Here is a 26,482-nt window from a genome sequence, read left to right on the forward strand (position 1 = left end):
CTCTCTGATTCTCTGGAAAATCCTCTTTATCAATTTGCTGATGACAGAACCCTCTGTTGTGACATCACTCATCCTTCAGGCAGGCAGACTGCAGCATCTTCCCTCTGTTAAGACCTTGAAAAAAAAATATCACAAGATGGTCAAACACTTGGAATATGTCTTTCAATCTGATGAATCTCACACTATATATATATATATATATATATATATATATATATATATATATATATATATATATATATATATATATATATATATATATATATATATATATATATATCTCCCCAAAAGGACCATCTACAAAAACCAACGCCTTCAAGATCATTGGAATCTCCCATGATGAAGCTGAGTCGATAGGCCGATTACTTTGCCATCTCAGACAGATCGGTGGTCTGTCTGTCTTCTACAACCTCATTTCTGGTCTTGCACCCTCTGCTCTTTCCGTGCTTTGTCCCACCAGGTTTCTGCAGGGTGCACACGGTCCACCATCAACCCCCCTTCTGATGAAATTCCCCAAATTCAGGATCACTGCTCACCTCCACTCATTTGGTTTTCATTATTTTCCCACCTGTGAAATCAAGTTCCACATCCTCTTCAATATCATTCTTCCCTCCAAGTCTTCAAAACAGCTCTTCACCACCATCTCAGATCATCCATTTAAAACCATGATATTTTCTTCCCTTGTTAATCCCCCACCCCCAAATTTCCTGTTTTTTCTCCCTGAGAGTTTGCTCCTGTAATGCATCTTTTCCTCCTCTTACCCACATCCATTAATTGTCCTTTAGTGGGGCAGATAACAGCAATTTTTGAGAGGAATCGTGCAAATGATGATACATGCATCAAATTTGGCACATTTGTTCTCCAGGGGATTCTAATCAAATCTGCCTGATTGGCGATTTGAAAATCCAAATTTTGAAAAATTTGAAGAAAAAAAAAACTTCAAAAAAGTCAAGATCACGAATCAATGTTGGATGCTGGCTGAGATTGGTGAATGTTTCAGAAACATCATCAAAGACATTCCAAGTCTGCCATGCAGTTTTCTTCCCTTTACCGCAGAAGGCAGACACGACGTCACATCCAGTGAACGCATGGAAGTATGGGATCCCTCTAGCTTTCTCAGGCCCTATTGCAAACTACCTCATGGACTGGAATCCATCGCGCCTTGGCTCCTTGGCCAAAGGCAATCCACATGTTCTCAAGTCCTAGTTCCTGTAAGGATGGCAGTACAGATATTGCTATGACTAGTACGTCCGTGTCATCAGCCTTTATGATAATGGACTTGCTCCCATCCGTCGTTGCATCCCTGGCGTGTACAAATATTCGAGCGTCAGCTTCTTCATGACAACATGGAGACACAGCATCCAGTGACTTCCTTGTGTTGCTAATGGCATCTTCTCCTTTTGTGACAATGACTGTGCTTGTCATCTGTGCTTCACACATCTTTTTCCGCAAGGAAGTGAAACAGCTCAGTCTTGTTGCTGTCATCTCAAAGAAAGCTTCTCCAGTTACTTGGGGTCTTTCTGGTTCCTGTCACTCTTCTTCTGATTCCTTGCCCCCTTTTCGACCTTGCCTCGGACTTAAGAATTGACCTCTTGTACACATCAAACACTACGTCCACCCTCTCGTACCTGGCACCATAGGATGATGTCTTCTTTAGCAGAATCATCAAATATCTTTGAAGTGTGTGGAGGTAGGGCATTGATAAGTGCTGAGCCATCAATGATGACTGCATCTCCCCTTGGTTCTCTGTCTGGGATGTTCACTTGCGCTTCAAGAATTTCAGCCAGCTGTGACTTCAATTTTTTTTGAAGTTTTTCTATTTTTTCAAATTTTTCAAAATTAGGATTTTCAAATGGCCAATCAGGCAGATTTGATCAGAAAGCCCTGCAGAACAGAAATGCCAAATCTGATGCTTGTATCATAATTTGCACGATTTTTCTACTATCTACTACACTACTTCCCTCGGCCTCTGTTTGCGTAACCCCTTCTCTGTCTCTGTCTCTCTCTCCTGTTCTTTTTGCTCTGTTGGATCCTGATCTGTTCTGTGTTCTCGCTCTTCCATGAACCTCGACTTTATATTAAAAAAAAAAGTGATCTCTTCTCCACCAAATGACCTCCATGCCTAAGCACCCCTCTTTTCCATGTTCTTGGGATTTTTCCTCCTCTCTCTCACCTATTTGTGTTTCTTACCTGCTCTATGGTTTGTTCCTTTTCTGTTTCATCCCCATTTTCCGTTTTTCTTGTTTCATTCAGTTTATGTGCAGTTTCTTCATCCCCGTGTGTCCTCCCAACTCTCCTTGATCTCACTACCAATTCTACACTGCTGTTTGGGTTTCCCCTTTTCCATTTTGGCCCCTTCTAGTCTGCTCACCCTCTTTGAGCCTTGACCATGTATGGCAGACTTGGGATCCTAGGGTCCTGAGTTCAAATCCCGCTCGGCAGTTGAATTAATACCAAGTGGGGTTGATGCCGCCTGTCATCCTTTTGAGGTCACAAAATGAGTACCAGCTTGCTGGGATGATTGAGCCATTTGAGTATCCTGTGTCGGAGTGGAGACTCATCCAGGATTGTGCCCAATAGCCCAGGAGACTGCTTAGGCAGCACGAACGCTCTGCACAGAGCATGGTCCCAATGGACTTGGATTAGACCATGCATACAATATTATTAATTTTGCCAGACCAAAGTTTAAGCAACTCTGGGGGGGGGGGGAGAGGGGAAGTGGGGTATGTGTAACTTGTTCCAAAATCCAAACCACGAGGTTGCTTCATAAACCACGGTTAGAAATTACAAACAGCCTTATCTGCCTCCCCCTCCCAACCAGACTGTTATTGCAGCTTTTACATCCCTCTCCCTCCATCACACTCACATGCTTCTTCTTCCTCATCGTTAATGTATTTGTTCACCTGTCACAAGTCCAACTCAGTTTCTCCTAGTTTCTGTTACAATCTGGGTCTCCTGTCCATCATCATGGCGTTACTGCAACTTTCATTGTTGTGCTTTGTCTGTGGCACGTTCGTACATGGAGAAAAACGCCAGAACGACAGTGCGTCATGGCAAGATCAGCAACCGATGCATCGCCAACAGGTGAGTCTGTTCCGCAGACAACAATTGGTGGTGTGTATGTGGCATCGAGCGAGTGTCTCAACGTCAGACCAGTTTCATCGAAATTGTGAATTTAAAGTGTTACCTTCGAATTAGCAAACAATCTACAGCCAATCAATAATCATACGACATGGCCAATCACCACTGTAAGCCAATCATTGAAATGTAATATAGCCAATCATCATATTACAACACAGCCAATCATCACACTCTACAGTCAATCATAATACCACATGGTCAATCAATCATAAGAACACTACACGGCCATTAAATCATCACACTGTACAGCCAATGAATCATGATAATACCACAGGGCCAATCTTCACTACATTGCCAATCATCACATTGTACAGCCAATCAATTATCAAACTGTACAATATAACGAATAATCACACTGTAGAGCTATTCAATTGTCACAGTACATAGTCGTAGAGCAAATCAATCATCATCACTCTGTCCGTGCAGCCAATCAGCAATAACTTTCCACGATTGGTGTTTTTGATGTTGATCTACGACTCCCGGATGGACTCACATGGACATCACGTGCAGGACAAACACATTATCAAACATCATTGTACTTTACATGAATTACAAGAACATCAGAAGACATTAAACAAACATATGGTATCTGTGATTCGAATAAAACAAAAACACAAGTTCAAGTGATATTTGAATCATGTTTGTGTGAATGAACTCCACTTGGTTAAAATCAGATGGTTGAGAGCACATTGTGTTATTATAACACTGTTTACCTTTACCAACACGTGATCATAATCATCCATTTGTTCGTGTGTTCTTCAGAGAACAAACCTTGACAATCCAAGCACCACCATGCACGTTCACTCTTACCTACCCAGTGCGGTAAGTGTCCCTTTGTGGTGTTTACCTGATGGATCTTCATTTTAAACATGATTTCACAAACCGTGATCAACTCGGTTTGTTTTACCAAATGTTCATGGAACCTTTTCACAGTCATGAGTGTGCATGGAGCGACACACACAGAATGTTTAAATCGATACGTCCATTATATCCACCACACGGATGATCACTTTGTACTCATTTAGACCTTCCCAGTTTGTGAACGCTTCATTCCCACAATGCTTTGCGAAGGTACATCAAAGTAATAATGAAGGAGTGTGTTGTAGGATCGAGTTTGTTCCTTGGGGTTTATCCTGCAGTCCTATATGTAACACAGGGTCAAGTTTTCCATGAAGATATGTGGTGTTTAAAAATGGTGGTGTGCACAGGCAGGTGAGGGCATCTGTGGATAGGTGCACCTGCAGGTGTGCGCTTGCTGGTTACAATGTAAACCATTCGTTTCTCAATTTCAGGAACTCCTTGACATGAAAGTGATGGTACAGCAACACTACAGCGTTGGTGCTGATTGTGAGGATGTTGTGCAGGTTGGAGTACCACGGCCCTTTACCCGGTCCCGTGTGCTGTACTTCTCCGTAAACTGTGTCTTATGTCTTTTTCCCTTTTCTGGTGCAGACATCAAGTGAAGGGATTTTGGGGAAAGGAAGATTGAGAAGACGTTGGACATGGAGAAGACCAAGAAAGCCTCAGAGGAAATGTTTTCTGGGACACAACAGTTGGGGTTGGGTAAAAGTAAATGCTTCGCAATAAGTTCAAATTCACTTATGCGTGCATATACTTCCTATGGATAAGAAGGTCATGATTCTTCCTTTACAAAGGGTAGTGAGATTTCTGTGGTGTTGTTCTTCATCCATGGTGGATACGATGTCTGCTGGCGGTACACCAATTGATTTGCCTCCATATTTTTTCTTTACTTTTGTCATCTTCATCCTCCTCTATCAATAAAAAACACATGCACACAAATAACAATCATTTTGATGGTTTCCGTGGATTTTCAGTCTGATAACGATGATTTATCAAGGACTCTCACTCTTGAGATGACAAACTACCTGAGGTTACTTTGATGGCACAGACGACCACCACATTCTCGTGGGTTACCTTGATGGTATGTACGCCCATGACACTCTTATGGGTTACCTTGATGGTACGTACATGTTAGATATTACAGGTACACACAAAATAACATTTCAATAATACATATAACACACACACACACACAAAATAACATTTCAATTATATATATTACACATACACACAAAATAACATTTCAATAATACAAATTACACACACACAAAATAACATTTCAATTATACATTTTACACGTACACACAAAATAACATATCAACAATAGATATTACACGTACACACAAAATAACATTTCAATAATACATATTACACTCGACACTCAAAAAAGATTTCAATTGTACGACTTGCAGGCCACACATAAACACAAAATAACATTTGAATTATTGGGTCGCCGAAATAGGTGACCCATATTGTCAGTAATTCTGTCTGTTTGTTGGGTAGTCAATCTAGTCTACCCTTATTATCAGTATTTCCGTCGATATGTTTGTCTGTCTGTCTGTCCCTCTGTTCGGTCCAGTGCTCCGTTAATACAATGGCGATTTCGATGAAACTTGGTTGGTAGGTTCATACCATGACCTAGTTGTGTGCAAATGAGAACCGTTGCTATGGACACCACCGTTGCCTAGCAACGGGACTTTGAAATTTTGAAAAATCATTAAAAAAAATATTTTTCCGAAAATCAAAAATCGGGCCACGAGCGACTGTGGGCAGTACATTCAGCCATATTGTCAAAAATTTCCAACCGGATCCTATGAAAACTGTCGGAGAAGATAGACTTTGAATGAACCCTGGTCAAAAACAATAAAAAAACGAAGTTCTTTATATCTCAGAGACTATGAGTCAGATATAATGAAACTGGTATGGTAGGTTCATGGCATGTCCTAGTTATGTGTGAGAAAGAACCGTTGCAATGGACCCCTCTGTTGCCTAGCAACGGCCGAAAAACCTCTAAATGTGGGGGTATTTAAACGGAAAAACAATCTGCAGCATTAATCCTTGAAGCTAGAATCATGAATTTTCTTGTGCTTAATCCTCAGGTCATTCCCCATCAAACGGGCCCATCGCTTCAGGTTCTATTGGGTAGGCGACTATCCATGTCCGTCTACCGGCTTGCCTGTTTGTCTGTTGGGTAGTCGATCCAGTCGAAAAAAAAATCTAAAAAAAAAAAAGATTTTTTTTTTCTACCCTTATATAATCAGTATTTCCGTCGATATGTTTGTCTGTCTCTCTGTTCAGTCCAGTGCTCCGTTAATACAATGGCGATTTTGATGAAACTTGGTTGGTAGGTTCATACCATGACCTAGTTGTGTGCAAATGAGAACCGTTGCTATGGACACCACCGTTGCCTGGCAACGGGACTTTGAAATTTTCGAAAAATCATTAAAAAAATTATTTTTTCGAAAATCAAAAATCGAGCCACGAGCAACTGTGGGCAGTACATTCAGCCATATTGTCAAAAAATTCCAGCCGGATCCTATGAAAAGTGTCGGAGAAGATAGACTTTGAATGAACCCTGGTCGAAAACAATAAAAAAACGAAGTTTGTTATATCTCAGAGACTATGAGTCAGATATACATGAAACTGGTATGGTAGGTTCATGGTATGTCCTAGTTATGTGTGAGAAAGAACCGTTGGTATGGACCCCTCTGTTGCCTAGCAACGGCCGAAAAACCTCCAAATGTGGGGGTATTTTAACGAAAAAACAATCTGCAGCATTAACCCTTGAAGCTAGAATGATGAATTTTCTTGTGCTTAATCCCAGGTCGTTCCCCATCGAACGGGCCCATTGCATCAGGTTCTATTGGGTAGTCGACTACCCATGTCCGCCTACCGGCTTGTCTGTATGTATGTCTGTTTGGTCCAGTGCTCCGTTAATACAATGGCAATTTCGATGAAACTTGGTTGGAAGGTTCATACCATGACCTAGTTGTGTGCAAATGAGAACCATTGCTATGGACCCATCCGTTGCCTAGCAACGAACCTTTGAAATTTTAAAATAAATCTCAAAAAAAATTTTTCCGAAAATCAAAAATCGGGCCACGAGTGACTGTGGGCAGTACATTCAGCCATATTGTCAAAAATTTCCAGCCGGATCTTATGAAAACTGTCGGAGAAGATAGACTTTGAACGAACCCTGGTCAAAAACAATAAAAAAAATGAAGTTCGTTATATCTCAGAGACTATGAGTCAGATATAATGAAACTGGTATGGTAGGTTCATGGTATGTCCTAGTTATGTGTGAGAAAGAACCGTTGCAATGGACCCCTCCGTTGCCTAGCAACGGCCGAAAAACCTCTAAATGTGGGGGTATTTAAACGAAAAAACAATCTGCAGCATTCATCCTTGAAGCTAGAATCATGAATTTTCTTGTGCTTAATCCTCAGGTCATTCCCCATCGAACGGGCCCATCACGTCAGGTTCTATTGGGTAGGCGACTATTCATGTCCGTCTACCGGCTTGTCTGTTTGTCTGTTGGGTAGTCGATCCAGTTGAAAAAAAAATCTAAAAAAAAAAAAAGAGATTTTTTTTTTTCTACCCTTATAATCAGTATTTCCGTCGATATGTTTGTCTGTCTCTCTGTTCAGTCCAGTGCTCCGTTAATACAATGGTGATTTCAATGAAACTTGGTTGGTAGGTTCATACCATGACCTAGTTGTGTGCAAATGAGAACCGTTGCTATGGACACCACGGTTGCCTAGCAACGGGACTTTGAAATTTTCGAAAAATCATTTAAAAAAATTATTTTTTCGAAAATCAAAAATCGAGCCACGAGCAACTGTGGGCAGTACATTCAGCCATATTGTCAAAAAATTCCAGCCGGATCCTATGAAAACTGTCAGAGAAGATAGACTTTGAATGAACCCTGGTCGAAAACAATTAAAAAAAATCGAAGTTTGTTATATCTCAGAGACTATGAGTCAGACATACATGAAACTGGTATGGGAGGTTCATGGTATGTCCGAGTTATGTGTGAGAAAGAACCGTTGGCATGCACCCTCCGTTGCCTAGCAACGGCCCGAAAAACCTCCAAATGTGGGGGTATTTTAACGAAAAAACAATCTGCAGCATTAACCCTTGAAGCTAGAATCATGAATTTTCTTGTGCTTAATCCCAGGTCATTCCCCATCGAACGGGCCCATTGCGTCAGGTTCTATTGGGTAGTCTACTACCCATGTCCGCCTACCGGCTTGTCTGTATGTATGTCTGTTCGGTCCAGTGCTCCGTTAATACAATGGCGATTTCGATGAAACTTGGTTGGAAGGTTCATACCATGACCTAGTTGTGTGCAAATGAGAACCATTGCTATGGACCCATCTGTTGCCTAGCAACAGACCTTTGAAATTTTAAAATAAATCTCAAAAATGTATTTTTTCGAAAATCAAAAATCGGGCCATGAGCGACTGTGGCAGTACATTCAGCCATATTGTCATAAATTTCCAGCCGGATCCTATGAAAACTGTCGGAGAAGATAGACTTTGAATGAACCCTGGTCGAAAACAATAAAAAAACGAAGTTCGTTATATCTCAGAGACTATGAGTCAGATATACATGAAACTGGTATGGTAGGTTCATGGTATGTCCAAGTTATGTGTGAGAAAGAACCGTTGTTATGGCCCTCTCCGTTGCCAAGCAACGGCCGAAAAACCTCTAAATGTGGGGGTATTTAAAAGAAAAAACAATCTGCACCATTAACCCTTGAAGCTGGAATCATGAATTTTCTTGTCCTTAATCCTCAGGTCATTCCTCATCGAACGGGCCCATCGCTTCAGGTTATATTGGGTTGTCGACTCCCCATGTCCGCCTACTTGCTTGTTTGGATGGGATGTTTGTTCGTTTCTTATCAGCATAATCGGTAGTAAACGTGAGCGGATTTTGACCAATCTCGGGTGGTAGGTACATCTTATGACCTTGTGATTTGGAAATTGTGATGGTTGCTAGGGACGCTTTCGTTCCCTAGCAACAACCGAAAAACGTTCAAAATCGCTACCGTTCATGCGAAATCAATTCCGAAAGCCATTATCCCACGTAGGGTTATGAAATTTGGCACGAATGATCGACAGGTGATGCTCTGTCAAATATATTCCGGTTTTTGTGATATATGGAATACTTTACCTGCAGCACCCCCTACAATTAGGGTATGCGTGAAAATTGAAGGCCCCCTAGCGACCAGGTGAATTCATCGATACGAATGAAACTTTGCAGGTTCATGGTACTCAATAAGTACGACAACTAAGCGTCAGGACATATTGACCGATTTCGCTTAGGTCAGGGGTCAAAGGTCAATTAGCGCAAAAATCGATAATATGCGAGAGCTGGGGGTGCCTTCGCGCCAAATGCTACTACTCCTAGGGTTATGGTCAGATGGTCATGAAAATTCACACCAATCGTCTGGAATACATTGTGCACAAAGGATCAAGCCTGATTTTCTTTTTAGATCTTTGTTCCCCCACAGGACCCCCTCGAACTTTGGGGATTTCCGATTTCAAACCGCATTTTCGGTACTTTTCATTTAAATGGATACCGAGTTGTTATCAGTAGATGGAACTGGATGAGATTTGATATGCATAATCTTAAGGTGATTCCCTATCCGCTATATGACATCCATTTTGCTCTATATCTTATAGTTTCCATGCTCGGCGACCCATCGCCGCCTACCGGCTTGTACATATGACAAGTACACACAAAATAACATTTCAATTATGCATCTATCTATAATTCCAACAGTGTGTGTGTGTGTGTGTGTGTGTGTGTGTGTGTGTGTGTGTGTGTGTGTGTGTGTGTGTGTGTGACCGCTGTTTCTCGACGACCACTGGTCCAATCTAATTGAAACTTGCCAGCTATATTGCTGGGGATCTGACTATGTGCCCTTTCAAGGTTTGATATTAATCAGACAAGTGCTTCCCAAGTTATGGCCATTTATTTACCAAACCAATGAAAAGACACATTGCTGCGGCCATTTATTTACCAAACCAATGACAAGACCCGTTGCTGCGTAGGCCGGTGCTTGGCCACTACTTCCAGATAGTGATGACTCACTGTATTATAATAATTTCTCGATTTCATATTCGCATTTATAGATAAACACAATACCCCAAACCAGTCGTCGTTTACGAGATCGAAGGAATGGCTTGTGTGGTTGTTTGAAAGTTTTGGGGGGGGAGGGGGGAGGGGTTGCACGTACGGCCATGCATGTACGGCCACGCACGTACGGGCACGCGAGAGTGAAGGAACGGCTTGTGTGGTTGTCGTTTCTGGCTCGTGGTTTGAAAGTTTTTTTTGTTTTGTTTGCACGTATGGCCACGCATGTACGGCCACGCACGTATGGGCACACGATAGCAAAGGAAGGCCTGTGTGGTTGTCGTTTCTGGCTCACGGTTTGAAAGTATTTTAATTTTTTTTGGTTTGCACGTACGGCCGTGCACGTACAGCCACACACGTACGGCCACGTACGTATGGGCACGCGAGAGCGAAGGAACGGCCTGTGTGGTTGTTGTTTCTGGCTCCCGGTTTGAAAGTTTTTTTTTGCACGTATGGCCACGCACGTACTGGTATTAATACATATTACAAGTACACACAAAATAACATTTCAATTATACACCATATTACATGGAGACACAAAATAATATATTACACGTACACACAAAATAATATTTCAAAAATACATAATACAATCCACACACAAAATAGCATTTCAATTATACATATTACACGTACACAGAAAATAACATTCAAAAATTCATATTACACTACACACACAAAATAACATTTCCATTATATATATTACACATACAGACAAAATAATATTTCAATTATACTTATTACACACACACAAAATAACATTTCAATTATACATATTACACTCAACACACAAAATAACATTTCAATTATACGTATTACATGTACACACAAAATAACATTTCAATTATACGTATTACACTCAACACACAAAATAACATTTCAATTATACATATTACACATACACACAAAATAACATTTCAATTATACATATTACACATACACACAAAATAACATTTCAATTATACTTATTACACATACACACAAAATAACATTTCAATTATACTTATTACACTCAACACACCAAATAACATTTCAATTATACATATTACACGTACACACAAAATACCATTTCAATTATACATATTACATCTGAACACAAAATAACATTTCAATTATAAATATTACACGCACACATAAAATAACATTTCAAAAATACATATTGTTGTGGTGCCGGGTTCGGTGGCGAAGACAACCGCAAGATGGAGCAGTTGGGCCATCTCGCACCGAACACCGGAATTGAAGGTCGTCACTCCGGATAACTCCAAAGTCGACGGGTCATTTATGGACCGTGGATGCCAATATTTCGACCGCGTGGTTTGGGTCTTTTTGTCTAATGCCAATTTACCTAATTAGCCACGCGGTCAAGCTACCGGGGAAGCTACACCCTCGGCCGGCTTTGTCCGAACCGAGTCGCTGCTACCGACTCGGATCCGGCGTAACCGAGTGGAAATTACCAAAGCCGCGCCGGCCCAAATGACAACTTACGGCACAATCGGCCTTCTTAATTCTCAAGCCCGAACCATACTGGGTCAATGATAGAAACGACAGGCAACGAGCTGGTACATTTAACAGGGGTTTATTTACAATAATCGGGAAGGGAGACACAGAGCAGACTTCACCACGAATATAATCAAATGTACAATGATGCAAGGCACTTATACTGTTTCTACTTAACAGACTCGCCAGAAACAGACACACACACCCAAAAAGAAATGGACCTCGTGGGTCTTTATTCGGCCCTTCAGCCGAGGAGGATAGTTCAGCTGGGGGTCAGAATCTGGCCGGGAACCTGGCCGCCTCGTGCGGTTTCACCGACTCCAACCCACCACGGTGGGACTCGAACCCCACAACCCGGAATTCAATGAGCCCCCGATCCTGGCTGCCACGAACGACGATACAAGCACCACGGAACACCTCTGCCACGACCACCACCACCACGAGGAACCCAAAAAAGACCGCAGACCACCAAAAGACCTCAAAAAAGACCTCAGACCAGACCAAGACCACAGACGACGATGACTGACGACAGCTCGCCACCTTTCTTATCCCTTCCCTAGGATCGAGGGATCCGCTCTGAGGTAACTCGCCTCTGGATTGGTCGGGGGCGTCGGGCGATCACTGTCCTTCCATCATTGGACGAGGCGAACATTCCATCTTGCTGGGGCGGAGTCGGCTCTGAGGTGATCTCACCCCCGACTATGTCCGTGGCCTCGAACACGTGCGTAATGGCACAGTGGTGTGAAGTGAAGGTTGGGCGGGTGGAGCGCTTGTTCGCCCGCAGAGTGGGAGGAGGAGTGGTGTGAGGGGGTAGATTTAAAGATGTAAAAAACCTGACTATAAAAGAAACCCGCAGCGCACACATGAAATTAAACCCATGAGACATAAGGACGGAACCATAACTATAAACACATACTTATCGAAATAACTGAACTGCGGGGACTCTGGCTGTTGTGTGCAAATGGCTGCCAGATTCGTAACAATATGAAACGTACACACAAAATAACATTTCAATAATATACATCACATTCTCCACATAAATAACATTTCAATTGTACATATTACACGTACACACAAAAGAACATTTCAATTATACGTATTACACGTACACACACAAAATAACATTTCAAAAATACGTATTACACTCGACACACAAAATAACATTTCAATTATACATATTACACGTACACACAAAATAACATTTCAATTATACATATTACACGTACACAAAAAACATTTCAATTATACATATTACACGTACACACAAAATAACATTTCAATTATAATATATCACATGTACACACAAAATAACATTTCAAAAATACATATTACACATACACAACAAATAACATTTCAATTATACATATCACATGTACATAAAAAATAACATTTCAAAAATACATATTACACATACACACAAAATAAAATTTCAAAAATACATATTACACATACACACATAAAATTTCAAAAATACATATTACACTCCACACACAAAATAATATTTCAATTACACATATCACATGTACATAAAAAATAACATTTCAAAAATACATATTACAAATACACACAAAATAACATTTCAAAAATACATATTACACATACACACAAAATAACATTTCAAAAATACATATTACACATACACACAAAATAACATTTCAAAAATACATATTACACATACACACAAAATAACATTTCAAAAATACATATGACACATACACACAAAATAAAATTTCAAAAATACATATTACACACACATAAAATTTCAAAAATACATATTACACTCCACACACAAAATAACATTTCAATTATACATATCACATGTACATAAAAAATAACATTTCAAAAATACATATTACACATACACACAAAATAAAATTTCAAAAATACATATTACACATACACACATAAAATTTCAAAAATACATATTACACTCCACACACAAAATAATATTTCAATTACACATATCACATGTACATAAAAAATAACATTTCAAAAATACATATTACAAATACACACAAAATAACATTTCAAAAATACATATTACACATACACACAAAATAACATTTCAAAAATACATATTGCACATACACACAAAATAACATTTCAAAAATACATATGACACATACACACAAAATAAAATTTCAAAAATACATATTACACACACATAAAATTTCAAAAATACATATTACACTCCACACACAAAATAATATTTCAATTATACATATCACATGTACATAAAAAATAACATTTCAAAAATACATATTACACATACACACAAAATAACATTTCAAAAATACATATTACACATACACACAAAATAAAATTTCAATGATACATTTTACACGCACACACAAAATAACATTTCAAAAATACATATTACACGTACACACAAAATAACATGTCAATAATACTGTTACGAATTCTCGCCCGCCGGCTCGCGAACAGCAGCGTTTCGCCGAATCTCGGCCGTACGACCACTGGACGGACAATTCAGTCGCGACTTTCCAGAACAACGCCAAAAACCAGTCACGGGTGTGCTCCAAGCACACCACAACCTTGTCCACACTCTACCCGCGTACTACAGGGTCCGATCGCCAAATAATCGATTTACCTAATTATTCGCGTGGGTAGATTAACGAGAGATTGTACCTCAGCGAGGCCTGCTTGGACACGAGCCGCTTAAGCAGCTCGCTCCATTTTGGGATAACCGAGCGGGGTATTATCGCGAGGCCTCGCTAGACCCGATTCAATTAACAGCTATTAAAAAGCCCGCTATTATTCCGAAATGCAATACGGCAGTTCAATGGAGGGAAAATGACGCGATAAACAGGTCAACATTCAAACAAGCACATTTATTCACACACGTATGCAGTCAGGTATTCATGCAGGCACGTATACAAGCATGCACATATGCAATTATACAGCCAACAAAAACAATGCAAAGGAACTACGACCGTTTATTTATTCTTTACACACTTATGCACAGTTCTACTTAACGGACTCGGCGCCACAACTTTCATACAAAGAAAAGCAAGGAAAAACCCCCTCAAAGACAAGGGGGTAGACTGGACCTCTCGGGGTCTTTATAACATGGAGCTGAGAGGACCGAAGGAGCTCCAAGAGGTCGCGCAGGCTACCTTCCTCGCTGGGGCGACCCGCGACGTTCCTTCCCCATGGCAGCTAGCGTAACCGCGGCTCGGCCGCGGCCTGGTGATTCGGGCCCCAGCCGGCAACGCCTGAGAGGAACGAACAGGTCTTTGCTCTTTCTGAGTTTATGCTCTCTTTAAGAACCCGTCTGTCCCTCAGCGATGCTCAGACTGTTCCGAAGCCCGATCACCTCAGACCGTTCGGTGCTGGTTGGCGAGCTCTCTCCGGCTCGCACACGAACACGCAGCTCCGCGCGGCACAGCAGGCTTGGCCACGCTCCCAGCTGGCATCTCCTCCGCTCTCCTCAGCTAGCTTCTCCACCGACTGCAGGCTTCAGGCACCAGGCTCCAGGCGCTCCGAACCCCGACATGCACTCCACTGACTGACTGACTGACTTCAGACTGGCGCTCCGCTCGCCCTTTCATAGGGCCCAAGAGACGAGATCTGATCTCTGCACTCTCAACTCTGACCCCCACTGGCTCCGCCCCTCACGCTCCCTTGATCCGATTCTCGGATGAAGCTTGCACAGAGCGGACGTGCGCGAGATCACCGACCTGCGCGGCGAACGGACGTGCGTGAGATCACCGACCCGCGCGGCGAGCGGACCCCCGCGTCTGCCTGCAGCGATGCCGTTCGATGCAGAATCGCCATGGCTGGCGCAAAGATGGCGTCACTTCGGTGATGAAGGTGAGGCGATGTTGTTCGTGTTGATCTATTGGGGGAGATGTGGATTAGGAGATGGTGAGGAGATGTCGTTGTTGTGAAGGCGGTTGTGGAGAGGGTGGTTGGTGGTTGGCATGGTGGAGAAGGTGGTTGGTGGCTGGCGTTGCAGAGAAGGTGGTTGGTGGTTGGCGTTGTGGTTGGTCCAAAATAACGAGAGTAAAAGAAAAACGACTACCTCAAAGATCATAGCTCGGGTGACACGAATAATTCCCTTTAGGCAACGGTGGGGAAATCTATCTGAAGACAGACTTATCGGCAAAACTGATCTAAGGACCTATATGGTGCTCTGTGAATTTCCACAGCCACAGAGTGTAATATGTATTTCATAACAATACATATTACACTCGACACAAAATAATATTTCAATTATAAATATTACCAGCACACACAAAATAACATTTCGATTATACATATTACACTCGACACACAAAATAATATTTCAATTATACATATTACCAGTACACACAAAATAACATTTCAATTATACTGTTGCAGATCCGGGGTGGCGGGATTCGCACCTGGTTCTCGGCGCCACCCTCACCACCACCACCGTCTCCGGGGTTTATAACACCGGCCGGCTCAGCACAGGCCTCAGGTCACGCGCCTTCAATTGTGTACCAACGTAATTCTTGTACCTTGCCAGTTGGGGAAATGGAACCCCTGGTTCCAGAATGGTTGTGTCAGATGCCGAGCGTTTTCTGCCAGTCTGTAACCATTTTTGGTTTTATAAGCCAATCGAACGGATCGTTCCTCGACGAGACACGAATTAATCCATAGCGGCAACTTCATACGAATTAACCAGATTTATTGGGGAACATCGGGGATCACAACACAAGCAAAATTCACGACAATGGTTTTATTAACAATCCTCAACCCGTTCTTAACTAGGGAACCATGGTCGACAGGTTTTGAGGGGGTTGCTACCGAAATATGCCTTATACAACACGTGCAGACAAAGACAAACCGCATGCATGCAAGACAAGACAGAGTACTTGGTGATGTCTCATGGACGAGAGGAAAGTGTCAAAAAGCACAAATGTCGCTCGTAACAAGCAGATGTCCACGGATTCGAACTCCCAGCTCGAACCACGCCGCGTGGCAAAATGGCGCTTGTCCTTTTGTCGCAGACCTCACGCACGCGGTCTCCGCGCGCTCTGGCCCTGCGCAATGTCGACGGCATAAGTCCGCCAGATCAACGATGGACCTCAGCCGATCTCTCTCCAGGGTTCAGCATACAAATTGAGGCCTGAACTGCTCATCAGACAAGGCCCGAGTCAAGGTGCCGGGCTCCGGAAAATATGTCGAGCCGTTGGTGTGAGCAGGGACCGTCAGACACTCCGGCGTCTCCTCTCCTGCCTTCCCACCTCTAAGCCCGACTTCCCAACTCCGTCCTCTCAGTTTCTCTCTCTGTCGAATCACCTTTTCTTTCCTTCGAGTCGATCGCCGATTTGACGTGCAGGCCACTTCTCAAAGCCGGCTGCCGTCCCTCTCACGGCAGAATCCTCGACGTGCAGGTCGGTTCAGTGTCTCTCCCGGCAGATCCAACACTGTGCCTCCTTCGTTCGCTCGCTTCAAAGCGACTCCGAGCACGCCTCGAGAACCCGACTGTTCTTCACACACAATACTCTTTTACGAAGCCTTAGTTTCTCTCTCCGAAGCGACACCGAGCACGCCTCGAGAACCCGACGCTCGTCCAAACTGCAATCCTTTTCTCTCGTTTTTGCTCACTTCGACACACGAGGACGCCTTCTCTCGGCGACGATTTCCACACACTCTACCCTTTTCTCACTTTACAGTTTTCTTTTCGTTCCACGAGCACGCCTCTCTCGGTGGAGCCGACAAAAGCCCCTCCCCTTCGCGTCACTTCCTCCCTCTAGCTCCACCTCCTCCCTTTCGCCACACCCTCCCAGCCGACCGGGCGGGGCCTATCGTCCATAGAGGGGAGGAACAAGAGGGGGCCCTTGTTCCACCACCACCGCACATACAACAAAACAGTCTTTTACAACTCCCAACACACATGCTACGTCCATTTTACCACACAACCCCGCTATACATGCATGTAATGGGGGATCTGAGCTAATCCTATATTTAGTAGTCCAATGAGGGCCAATTTATCCATAACAATACATATTACACGTACACACAAAATAACATTTCAATTATACATATTACACGTACACACAAAATAACATTCCAATTATACATATTACACGTCCATACAAAATAACATTTCAAAAATACATATTACCCTTACACATCTTTGCGCACCACTCCTTCCCAATTCCATATCTCGGTGATGCATGACATCATTGCTGGGCGCCGAAGGAAAGGCGTACTCAGTTTTTACTCCGTTTTCTTTGTTTGTTTATTTGTTGTACACCGCCCCCTTCCCAATGCCACATCCAGGCGATGCATAACATCATTGCCGGGACCCGAAGGAAAGGAGTAAACAGTTTACACTCCGTTTGTTTTCTTTCTTGTTTGTTTGTTTTCTTGTTTGTTTGTCCTGGTGATATGTCAAGCCATCATTTGAGCTAGGAAGCTGAAATTTGTGGACGAAAGTGAAGATGTGCTTTGGCTAAAACGTTATTTTTCATTTTTTGATGAATCAATTAATAGATTAATTACTTAAAGTTCGATTTAAAAATTACTTATAAATTTTCTCATCCTGGCAATATCTCAGTCATATTTTGAGCTGGGAAGCTGATCTTTGGACATGACAGTGACCAAGTGATTTGGCTATAAAGGGTATTTTTGATTCGTTGATTAATCAATTAATCGATTAATGATTCATTTTTTGATGAAATTACTTCATTTTCAAAAAGTTACAGATTCGGATGAAACGGTAGTGGTTTGGGTATGCCATTTGACAATTGATGGAGAAATTAAATATTTTATGTTTATTATTTATTTATTTTAATTGTGCAATTAATCAATCAATTATTGTACACCACTCCCAATTCCGACTCCATGTGCTGCAAGGTGGCATTGCCGGGCACCGAAGGTGCCCCGGCGATGTCACCTGTTGGAAGATTGTCATTTATTTATTTGGCATGGGGGCAGTGTACTTTGAATGTTCCGTTACTTGATCATTTATTGATTAAATCAATTAAATGATGAATTGTTTTCTTTCTGTTTGTCTGGGGGATATCTCAGCCATCCTTTGAGCTCAGAAGCTGAAATTTGAGGACAAAAGTGTCGATGTGCTTTCGCAAGAGCGGTGTTTATATTTTTTGATTTATCAGTTAATTGATAAATTACTTAATTATTATCGATTTATAATTACTTATTTATTTTGTTTCTCATCTGGGCAATATTGTTACGAATCTCGAAGCCATTTGCACACAAACAGACAGCAGTCCCTAAGCTTAGTTATTTCAAGAAGTATGTGTATAGTTAGATTCCTCCCTATGTCGAAAGGGAATTACATGTGTGCACTGTGAAGTTTCTTTCTAGTTAGATTTTTGCAATACCCAATGCCAACAAATCAATCCTTCACTTCTTCACACCATCGACGCCATTGCCCACGTGCGTTCGACCACCGATGTGGGCGGAGGTTTCCTCACCTCAGAACACCGACTCCGCCCAGGAAAGGAGGGGGTTCCCCCCTGCCCAATCACGGATGGCCAGCATATCACCCCACAAAACCCTGTCCAATCAGGGCAAAGATTACCTCAAAGGACCGATCACCCCACCCCGCCTGGGGGAGGAATAAGAATTGCCGGGCTCCCATTAGTGTTCGCTGGAGTTGGGTTGGAATTGTCGGAGAAAAAAGGGGTCACCATTGCTCTTGGTGTGCGACGTTGGTGGTCGCCGTTGCCGTGTCTCAAGCTGGTCCTCTGACTATTCCACAGCCGTCGACTTCTCTCTCATTTTGTCGAGCAATAACCCGGAGTCCAAGCTGGGAATCTCCGCTGGCCCTCTGTGAGGAGCGACCCTGGCCCCCGCCTGGATCACCCTATACCGTGTCTGGGATCACCGACGACCCCGAGTTTCACACCTGCAGTCGTGGACCAAACCGCACGAGGCGGCCAGGTACCGACCAAACTCTGACCTCCATCCTGTCTATCCCCTTGGCTGCGAGGGTCGAAATAAAGATAATCCGGGTCCATTTTCTTTTGGTGTGTGTGTGCCTGTGGTGGCGCTGTCCTAAAAGTAGAAATTGTATGTGTTGATTGCTCATTGTACAATGCCTTAAATTCGTGATAACTCTGCTCTGTGTCTCCCTCCCTATTATAAATAAACCCCTGTTAAATGTTCCAGTCCGTTGTCCGTGTTTTCTTTCATTGGCCTAGAATGGTTCTGGTTTGAGTTATAGTGAGGCCGTTTGTGCCGTAAATTGTCATTTGGGCCAGTGCGGCTTTGGTAATTTCCGCTCCGTAATGCCAGATGATCCGAGTCGGTAACAGCGACTCGGTTCGGACAAAGCCGGCCGAGGGTGTGGCTTCCCCGGTAGTTAGATGGCGTGAGTACTGAGGTAAATTGGAATAGACAAGTGGACCCTACCTCACACCGTCGAAATATTGGTGACCACGGTCCTTTAAGCGACCCGTCGACTCCGGAGTTATCCGGGGTGACGACCTTCCATTCCGGTGTTCGGTGGGAGACGGCCCAACTTCTCCGTCTCGCGGTCGTCCTCGCCACTGAACCCGGCACCACAACAATTGGTGTCAGACACCTTTTTGAGCGAGGAAGTTGATATTTGGACATTGCAATGAACAAGTGATTTGGTTATACAGAGCATTTTTGATTTGTTGATTAATCAAGTAATCAATTACCTATTCGTTTGTCGATGAATTACCTAATTTTCAAAAAGCTTCAGATTCAGATAAAACGGTGGTTGTTTTGGTATGCAATTGACAAATTGATTGAGAAATTCATTATTTTACGATTATTTATATATTTTAATTATGCAATTAATCAAACAATTATTGTACACCGCTCCCTCTGAATTCTGCCTCCACGTGCTGCAAGACGAGTGAGTATCATTTGTACATATTTACCACAGAAGTACATTTGCACACATAAACTATAATTTGTACATATTTACCACAGAAGTACATTTGTACATAAACTATAATTTGTACATATTTACCACAGAAATGTACCGCTCTCTCGCAATTCCGTCTCCATGTGCTGCACGGCGGCGATGTCGCGCGTTCGAAGATTTGTTATTTATTTATTTATTTGGCATGGGGGCGGTGTACTTTGAATGTTCCGTTACTTGATCATTTATTGATTAAATCAATTAAATGAATTGTTTTCTTTCTGTTTGTCTTGGGGATATCTCAGCCATCTTTTGAGCTCAGAAGCTGAAATTTGAGGACAAAAGTGTCGATGTGCTTTGGCAAGAGCGGTGTTTATATTTTTTGATTTATCAGTTAATTGATTAATTACTTAATTATTATCGATTTATAATTACTTATTTATTTTGTTTCTCATCTGGGCAATATTGTTACGAATCTCGAAGCCATTTGTACACAAACAGACAGCAGTCCCTAAGCTTAGTTATTTCAAGAAGTATGTGTATAGTTAGATTCCTCCCTATGTTGAAAGGGAATTACATGTGTGCGCTGTGAAGTTTCTTTCGAGTTAGATTTTTGCAATACCCAACGCCAACAAATCAATCCTTCACTTCTTCGCACCATCGACGCCATTGCCCACGAGCGTTCGACCACCGACGTGGGCGGAGGTTTCCTCACCTCAGAACACCGACTCCGCCCAGGAAAGGAGGGGGTTCCCCCCTGCACAATCATGGATGGCCATCTTTGTCCAATCAGGGCAAAGATTACCTCAAAGGACCGATCACCCCACCCCGCCCGGGGGAGGAATAAGAATTGCCGGGCTCCCATTAGTGTTCGCTGGAGTTGGGTTGGAATTGTCGGAGAAAAAAGGGGTTACCATTGCTCTTGGTGTGCGACGTTGGTGGTCGCCGTTGCCGTGTCTCAAGCTGGTCCTCTGACTTGACTATTCTACAGCCGTCGACTTCTCTCTCATTTTGTCGAGCAATAACCCGGAGTCCAAGCTGGGAATCTCCGCTGGCCCTCTGTGAGGAGCGACCCTGGCCCCTGCCTGGATCCCCCTATACCTTGTCTGGGCTCACCGACGACCCCGAGTTTCACACCTGCAGTCGTGGGCCAAACCGCACGAGGCGGCCAGGTACCGACCAAACTCTGACCTCCATCCTGTCTATCCCCTTGGCTGCGAGGGTCGAAATAAAGATAATCCAGGTCCATTTTCTTTTGGTGTGTGTGTGTGCCTGTGGTGGCGCTGTCCTAAAAGTAGAAATTGTATGTGTTGATTGCTCATTGTACAATGCCTGTATATTCGTGATAACTCTGCTCTGTGTCTCCCTCCCTATTATAAATAAACCCCTGTTAAATGTTCCAGTTCGTTGTCCGTGTTTTCTTTCATTGGCCTAGAATGGTTCTGGTTTGAGTTATAGTGAGGCCGTTTGTGCCGTAAATTGTCATTTGGGCCGGTGCGGCTTTGGTAATTTCCGCTCCGTAATGCCAGATGATCCGAGTCGGTAACAGCGACTCGGTTCAGACAAAGCCGGCCGAGGGTGTGGCTTCCCCGGTAGTTAGATGGCGTGAGTACTGAGGTAAATTGGAATAGACAAGTGGACCCTACCTCACACCATCGAAATATTGGTGACCACGGTCCTTTAAGCGACCCGTCGACTCCGGAGTTATCCGGGGTGACGACCTTCCATTCCGGTGTTCGGTGGGAGATGGCCCAACTTCTCCGTCTCGCGGTCGTCCTCGCCACTGAACCCGGCACCACAACAATTGGTGTCAGACACCTTTTTGAGCGAGGAAGTTGATATTTGGACATGACAATGAACAAGTGATTTGGTAATACAGAGCATTTTTGATTTGTTGATTAATCAAGTAATCAATTACCTATTCGTTTGTCGATGAATTACCTATTTTCAAAAAGCTACAGATTTGGATAAAACGGTCGTTGTTTTGGTACGCAATTGACAAATTGATTGAGAAATTCATTATTTTTACGATTATTTATATATTTTAATTATGCAATTAATCAAACAATTATTGTACACCGCTCCCTCTGAATTCTGCCTCCACGTGCTGCAAGACGAGTGAGTATCATTTGTACATATTCACCTCAGAAGTACATTTATACACATAAACCATCATTTGTACATACAGTATTTACCACAGAAATATATTTGTACATAAACTATAATTTGTACATATTTACCACAGAAGTACATTTGCACACATAAACTATAATTTGTACATATTTACCACAGAAATATATTTGTACATAAACTATAATTTGTACATATTTACCACAGAAGTACATTTGCACACATAAACTATAATTTGTACATATTTACCACAGAAGTACATTTGCACACATAAACTATAATTTGTACATATTTACCTCAGAAGTACATTTATACACATAAACCATCATTTGTACATATTTACCACAGAAATATATTTGTACATAAACTATAATTTGTACATATTTACCACAGAAGTACATTTGCACACATAAACTATAATTTGTACATATTTACCACAGAAGTACATTTGTACATAAACTATAATTTGTACATATTTACCACAGAAGTACATTTGTACACATAAACTATCATTTATACACATAAACTATCATTTATACAAATTTACCACAGAAGTACATTTAAAAAAACACATAAACCATCATTTGTACATATTTACCACAGAAATATATTTGTACATAAACTATAATTTGTACATATACTATAATTTGTACATATTTACCACAGAAGTACATTTGTACATAAACTATAATTTGTACATATACTATAATTTGTACATATTTACCACAGAAGTACATTTGTACATAAACTATAATTTGTACATATTTACCACAGAAGTACATTTGTACATAAACTATAATTTGTACATATTTACCACAGAAGTACATTTGTACATAAACTATAATTTGTACATATTAACCACAGAAGTACATTTGTACATAAACTATAATTTGTACATATTTACCACAGAAGTACATTTGTACACATAAACTATCATTTATACACATAAACTATCATTTATACAAATTTACCACAGAAGTACATTTAAAAAAACACATAAACCATCATTTGTACATATTTACCACAGAAATATATTTGTACATAAACTATAATTTGTACATATACTATAATTTGTACATATTTACCACAGAAGTACATTTGTACATAAACTATAATTTGTACATATACTATAATTTGTACATATTTACCACAGAAGTACATTTGTACATAAACTATAATTTGTACATATTTACCACAGAAGTACATTTGTACATAAACTATAATTTGTACATATTTACCACAGAAGTACATTTGTACATAAACTATAATTTGTACATATTAACCACAGAAGTACATTTGTACATAAACTATAATTTGTACATATTTACCACAGAAGTACATTTGTACATATACTATAATTTGTACATATTTACCACAGAAGTACATTTGTACATATACTATAATTTGTACATATTTACCACAGAAGTACATTTGTACATAAACTATAATTTGTACATAAACTATAATTTGTACATATTAACCACAGAAGTACATTTGTACATAAACTATAATTTGTACATATTAACCACAGAAGTACATTTGTACATAAACTATAATTTGTACATATTTACCACAGAAGTACATTTGTACACATAAACTATCATTTATACACATAAACCATCATTTGTACATATTTACGACAGAAATATATTTGTACATAAATTATAATTTGTATATATTTACCACAGAAGTACACTTGTACATAAACCATCATTTGTACATATTTACCACAGAAGTACATTTGCACACATAAACTATAATTTGTACATATTTACCACAGAAGTACATTTGCACACATAAACTATAATTTGTACATATTTACCTCAGAAGTACATTTATACACATAAACCATCATTTGTACATATTTACCACAGAAATATATTTGGACATAAACTATAATTTGTACATATTTACCACAGAAGTACATTTGCACACATAAACTATAATTTGTACATATTTACCACAGAAGTACATTTGTACATAAACTATAATTTGTACATATTTACCACAAAAGTACATTTGTACACATAAACTATCATTTATACACATAAACTATCATTTATACAAATTTACCACAGAAGTACATTTAAAAAAACACATAAACCATCATTTGTACATATTTACCACAGAAATATATTTGTACATAAACTATAATTTGTACATATTTACCACAGAAGTACATTTGCACACATAAACTATAATTTGTACATATTTACCACAGAAGTACATTTGCACACATAAACTATAATTTGTACATAAACTATAATTTGTACATATTTACCACAGAAGTACATTTGTACATAAACTATAATTTGTACATATTTACCACAGAAATACATTTGTACACATAAACTATCATTTATACACATTTGTACACATAAACTATCATTTGTACACATAAACTATAATTTGTACATATTTACCACAGAAATACATTTGTACACATAAACTATCATTTATACACATTTGTACACATAAACTATCATTTGTACACATAAACTATAATTTGTACATATTTACCACAGAAGTACATTTGTACATAAACTATAATTTGTACATATTTACCACAGAAGTACATTTGCACACATAAACTATAATTTGTACATATTTACCACAGAAGTACATTTGTACATAACCTATAATTTGTACATATTTACCACAGAAGTACATTTGTACATAAACTATAATTTGTACATATTTACCACAGAAGTACATTTGTACACATAAACTATCATTTATACACATTTGTACACATAAACTATCATTTATACACATAAACTATCATTTATACAAATTTACCACAGAAGTACATTTAAAAAAACACATAAACCATCATTTGTACATATTTACCACAGAAATATATTTGTACATAAACTATAATTTGTACATATTTACCGCAGAAGTACATTTGTACATAAACTATAATTTGTACATATTTACCACAGAAATGTACCGCTCTCTCGCAATTCCGTCTCCTTGTGCTGCACGGCGGCGATGTCGCGCGTTCGAGGATTTGTTATTTATTTATTTATTTTGCGCGGTGCGGTGCCATTTGAATGTTCCTTTACTTGTAATTTATGACTGATGTTGTTTTTTTCTGTTCTTTCTTGTGTTATCTCTTTTAAGCATATTCCATTGCATGTTCTTGCAGGACTGACAACCATTGAACTCCACATCAGGCTGAACTGATTATGCGATTCACGTCACATGCACCATTATGTCGCCACCACACACGCCGCCATGTTGCTAGGCCCAGTTCATGATTCACCACGTCCCGCGTTGCGTTATGTTTATGTGAGAAAGTGTTCACATCGACTTTGACTTTCAAGTCAAAATTAACATTCAATATCCAAGATCTCCCGAGAATTTATCACACGACTCAAAAAAAAAAAAAATCACGTGACTGCTCCGACTGGGCCTACCAAGATGGCGCTTGGTGGCGACAAATTCGCACCGCCCATAATCTTTCCAGTCTCATACACAGTTCAATGTTTACAACACACTTTGCCGGCGTGTTGGTCAGTACTGGGGTTTCCTTTCAGGAACCCAACCAGGAAATAAAACCTTTGCGCAGGATACAAGCGGTGATCGTTAACAGCAGCGAAAATCGGGAGATGAACAGGAAAATTATCCGCCACGACTATCCAACATTGAGGAGTAATGATTGATCGATGATGACGATGTATTGTTTCGTTTCGTCAAGCAATGCTGCGAATCTCAAATTCGAATGTTGGATCTGAGGCTCCACCCACCCCTACGTCACTGCTCTTCTCACAAGTGAAATCTCGCGATATCTCATGAGCATTTGGCAGACTTTTTTGTGAAATGATTAAATTTATTGTTCATCGCGCGTTC

At 40.8% G+C, this 26,482-nt stretch overlaps 2 long non-coding RNA genes across 2 annotated transcripts; one reads left to right on the forward strand and one right to left on the reverse strand.

Moving 5' to 3' along the window:
• The first annotated feature begins 2,797 nt into the window (after positions 1–2,797).
• Positions 2,798–4,941, forward strand: LOC147027411 (uncharacterized). Its single transcript, XR_015057032.1, has 3 exons — positions 2,798–3,084; positions 3,904–3,963; positions 4,594–4,941. It is a non-coding gene; the product is annotated as an uncharacterized LOC147027411 (long non-coding RNA).
• LOC147027412 (uncharacterized) lies at positions 3,248–26,428 on the reverse strand. Its single transcript, XR_015057033.1, has 2 exons — positions 25,568–26,428; positions 3,248–4,913 (listed from the first exon to the last, which is right to left on the reverse strand). It is a non-coding gene; the product is annotated as an uncharacterized LOC147027412 (long non-coding RNA).
• Positions 26,429–26,482: the final 54 nt, after the last annotated feature.

The sequence above is a fragment of the Eptatretus burgeri genome, chromosome 4 (genome assembly GCF_056783735.1).
Source record: "Eptatretus burgeri isolate ZD-2024b chromosome 4, Ebu_testis_v1, whole genome shotgun sequence".
Lineage (NCBI taxonomy): Eukaryota > Metazoa > Chordata > Myxini > Myxiniformes > Myxinidae > Eptatretus > Eptatretus burgeri.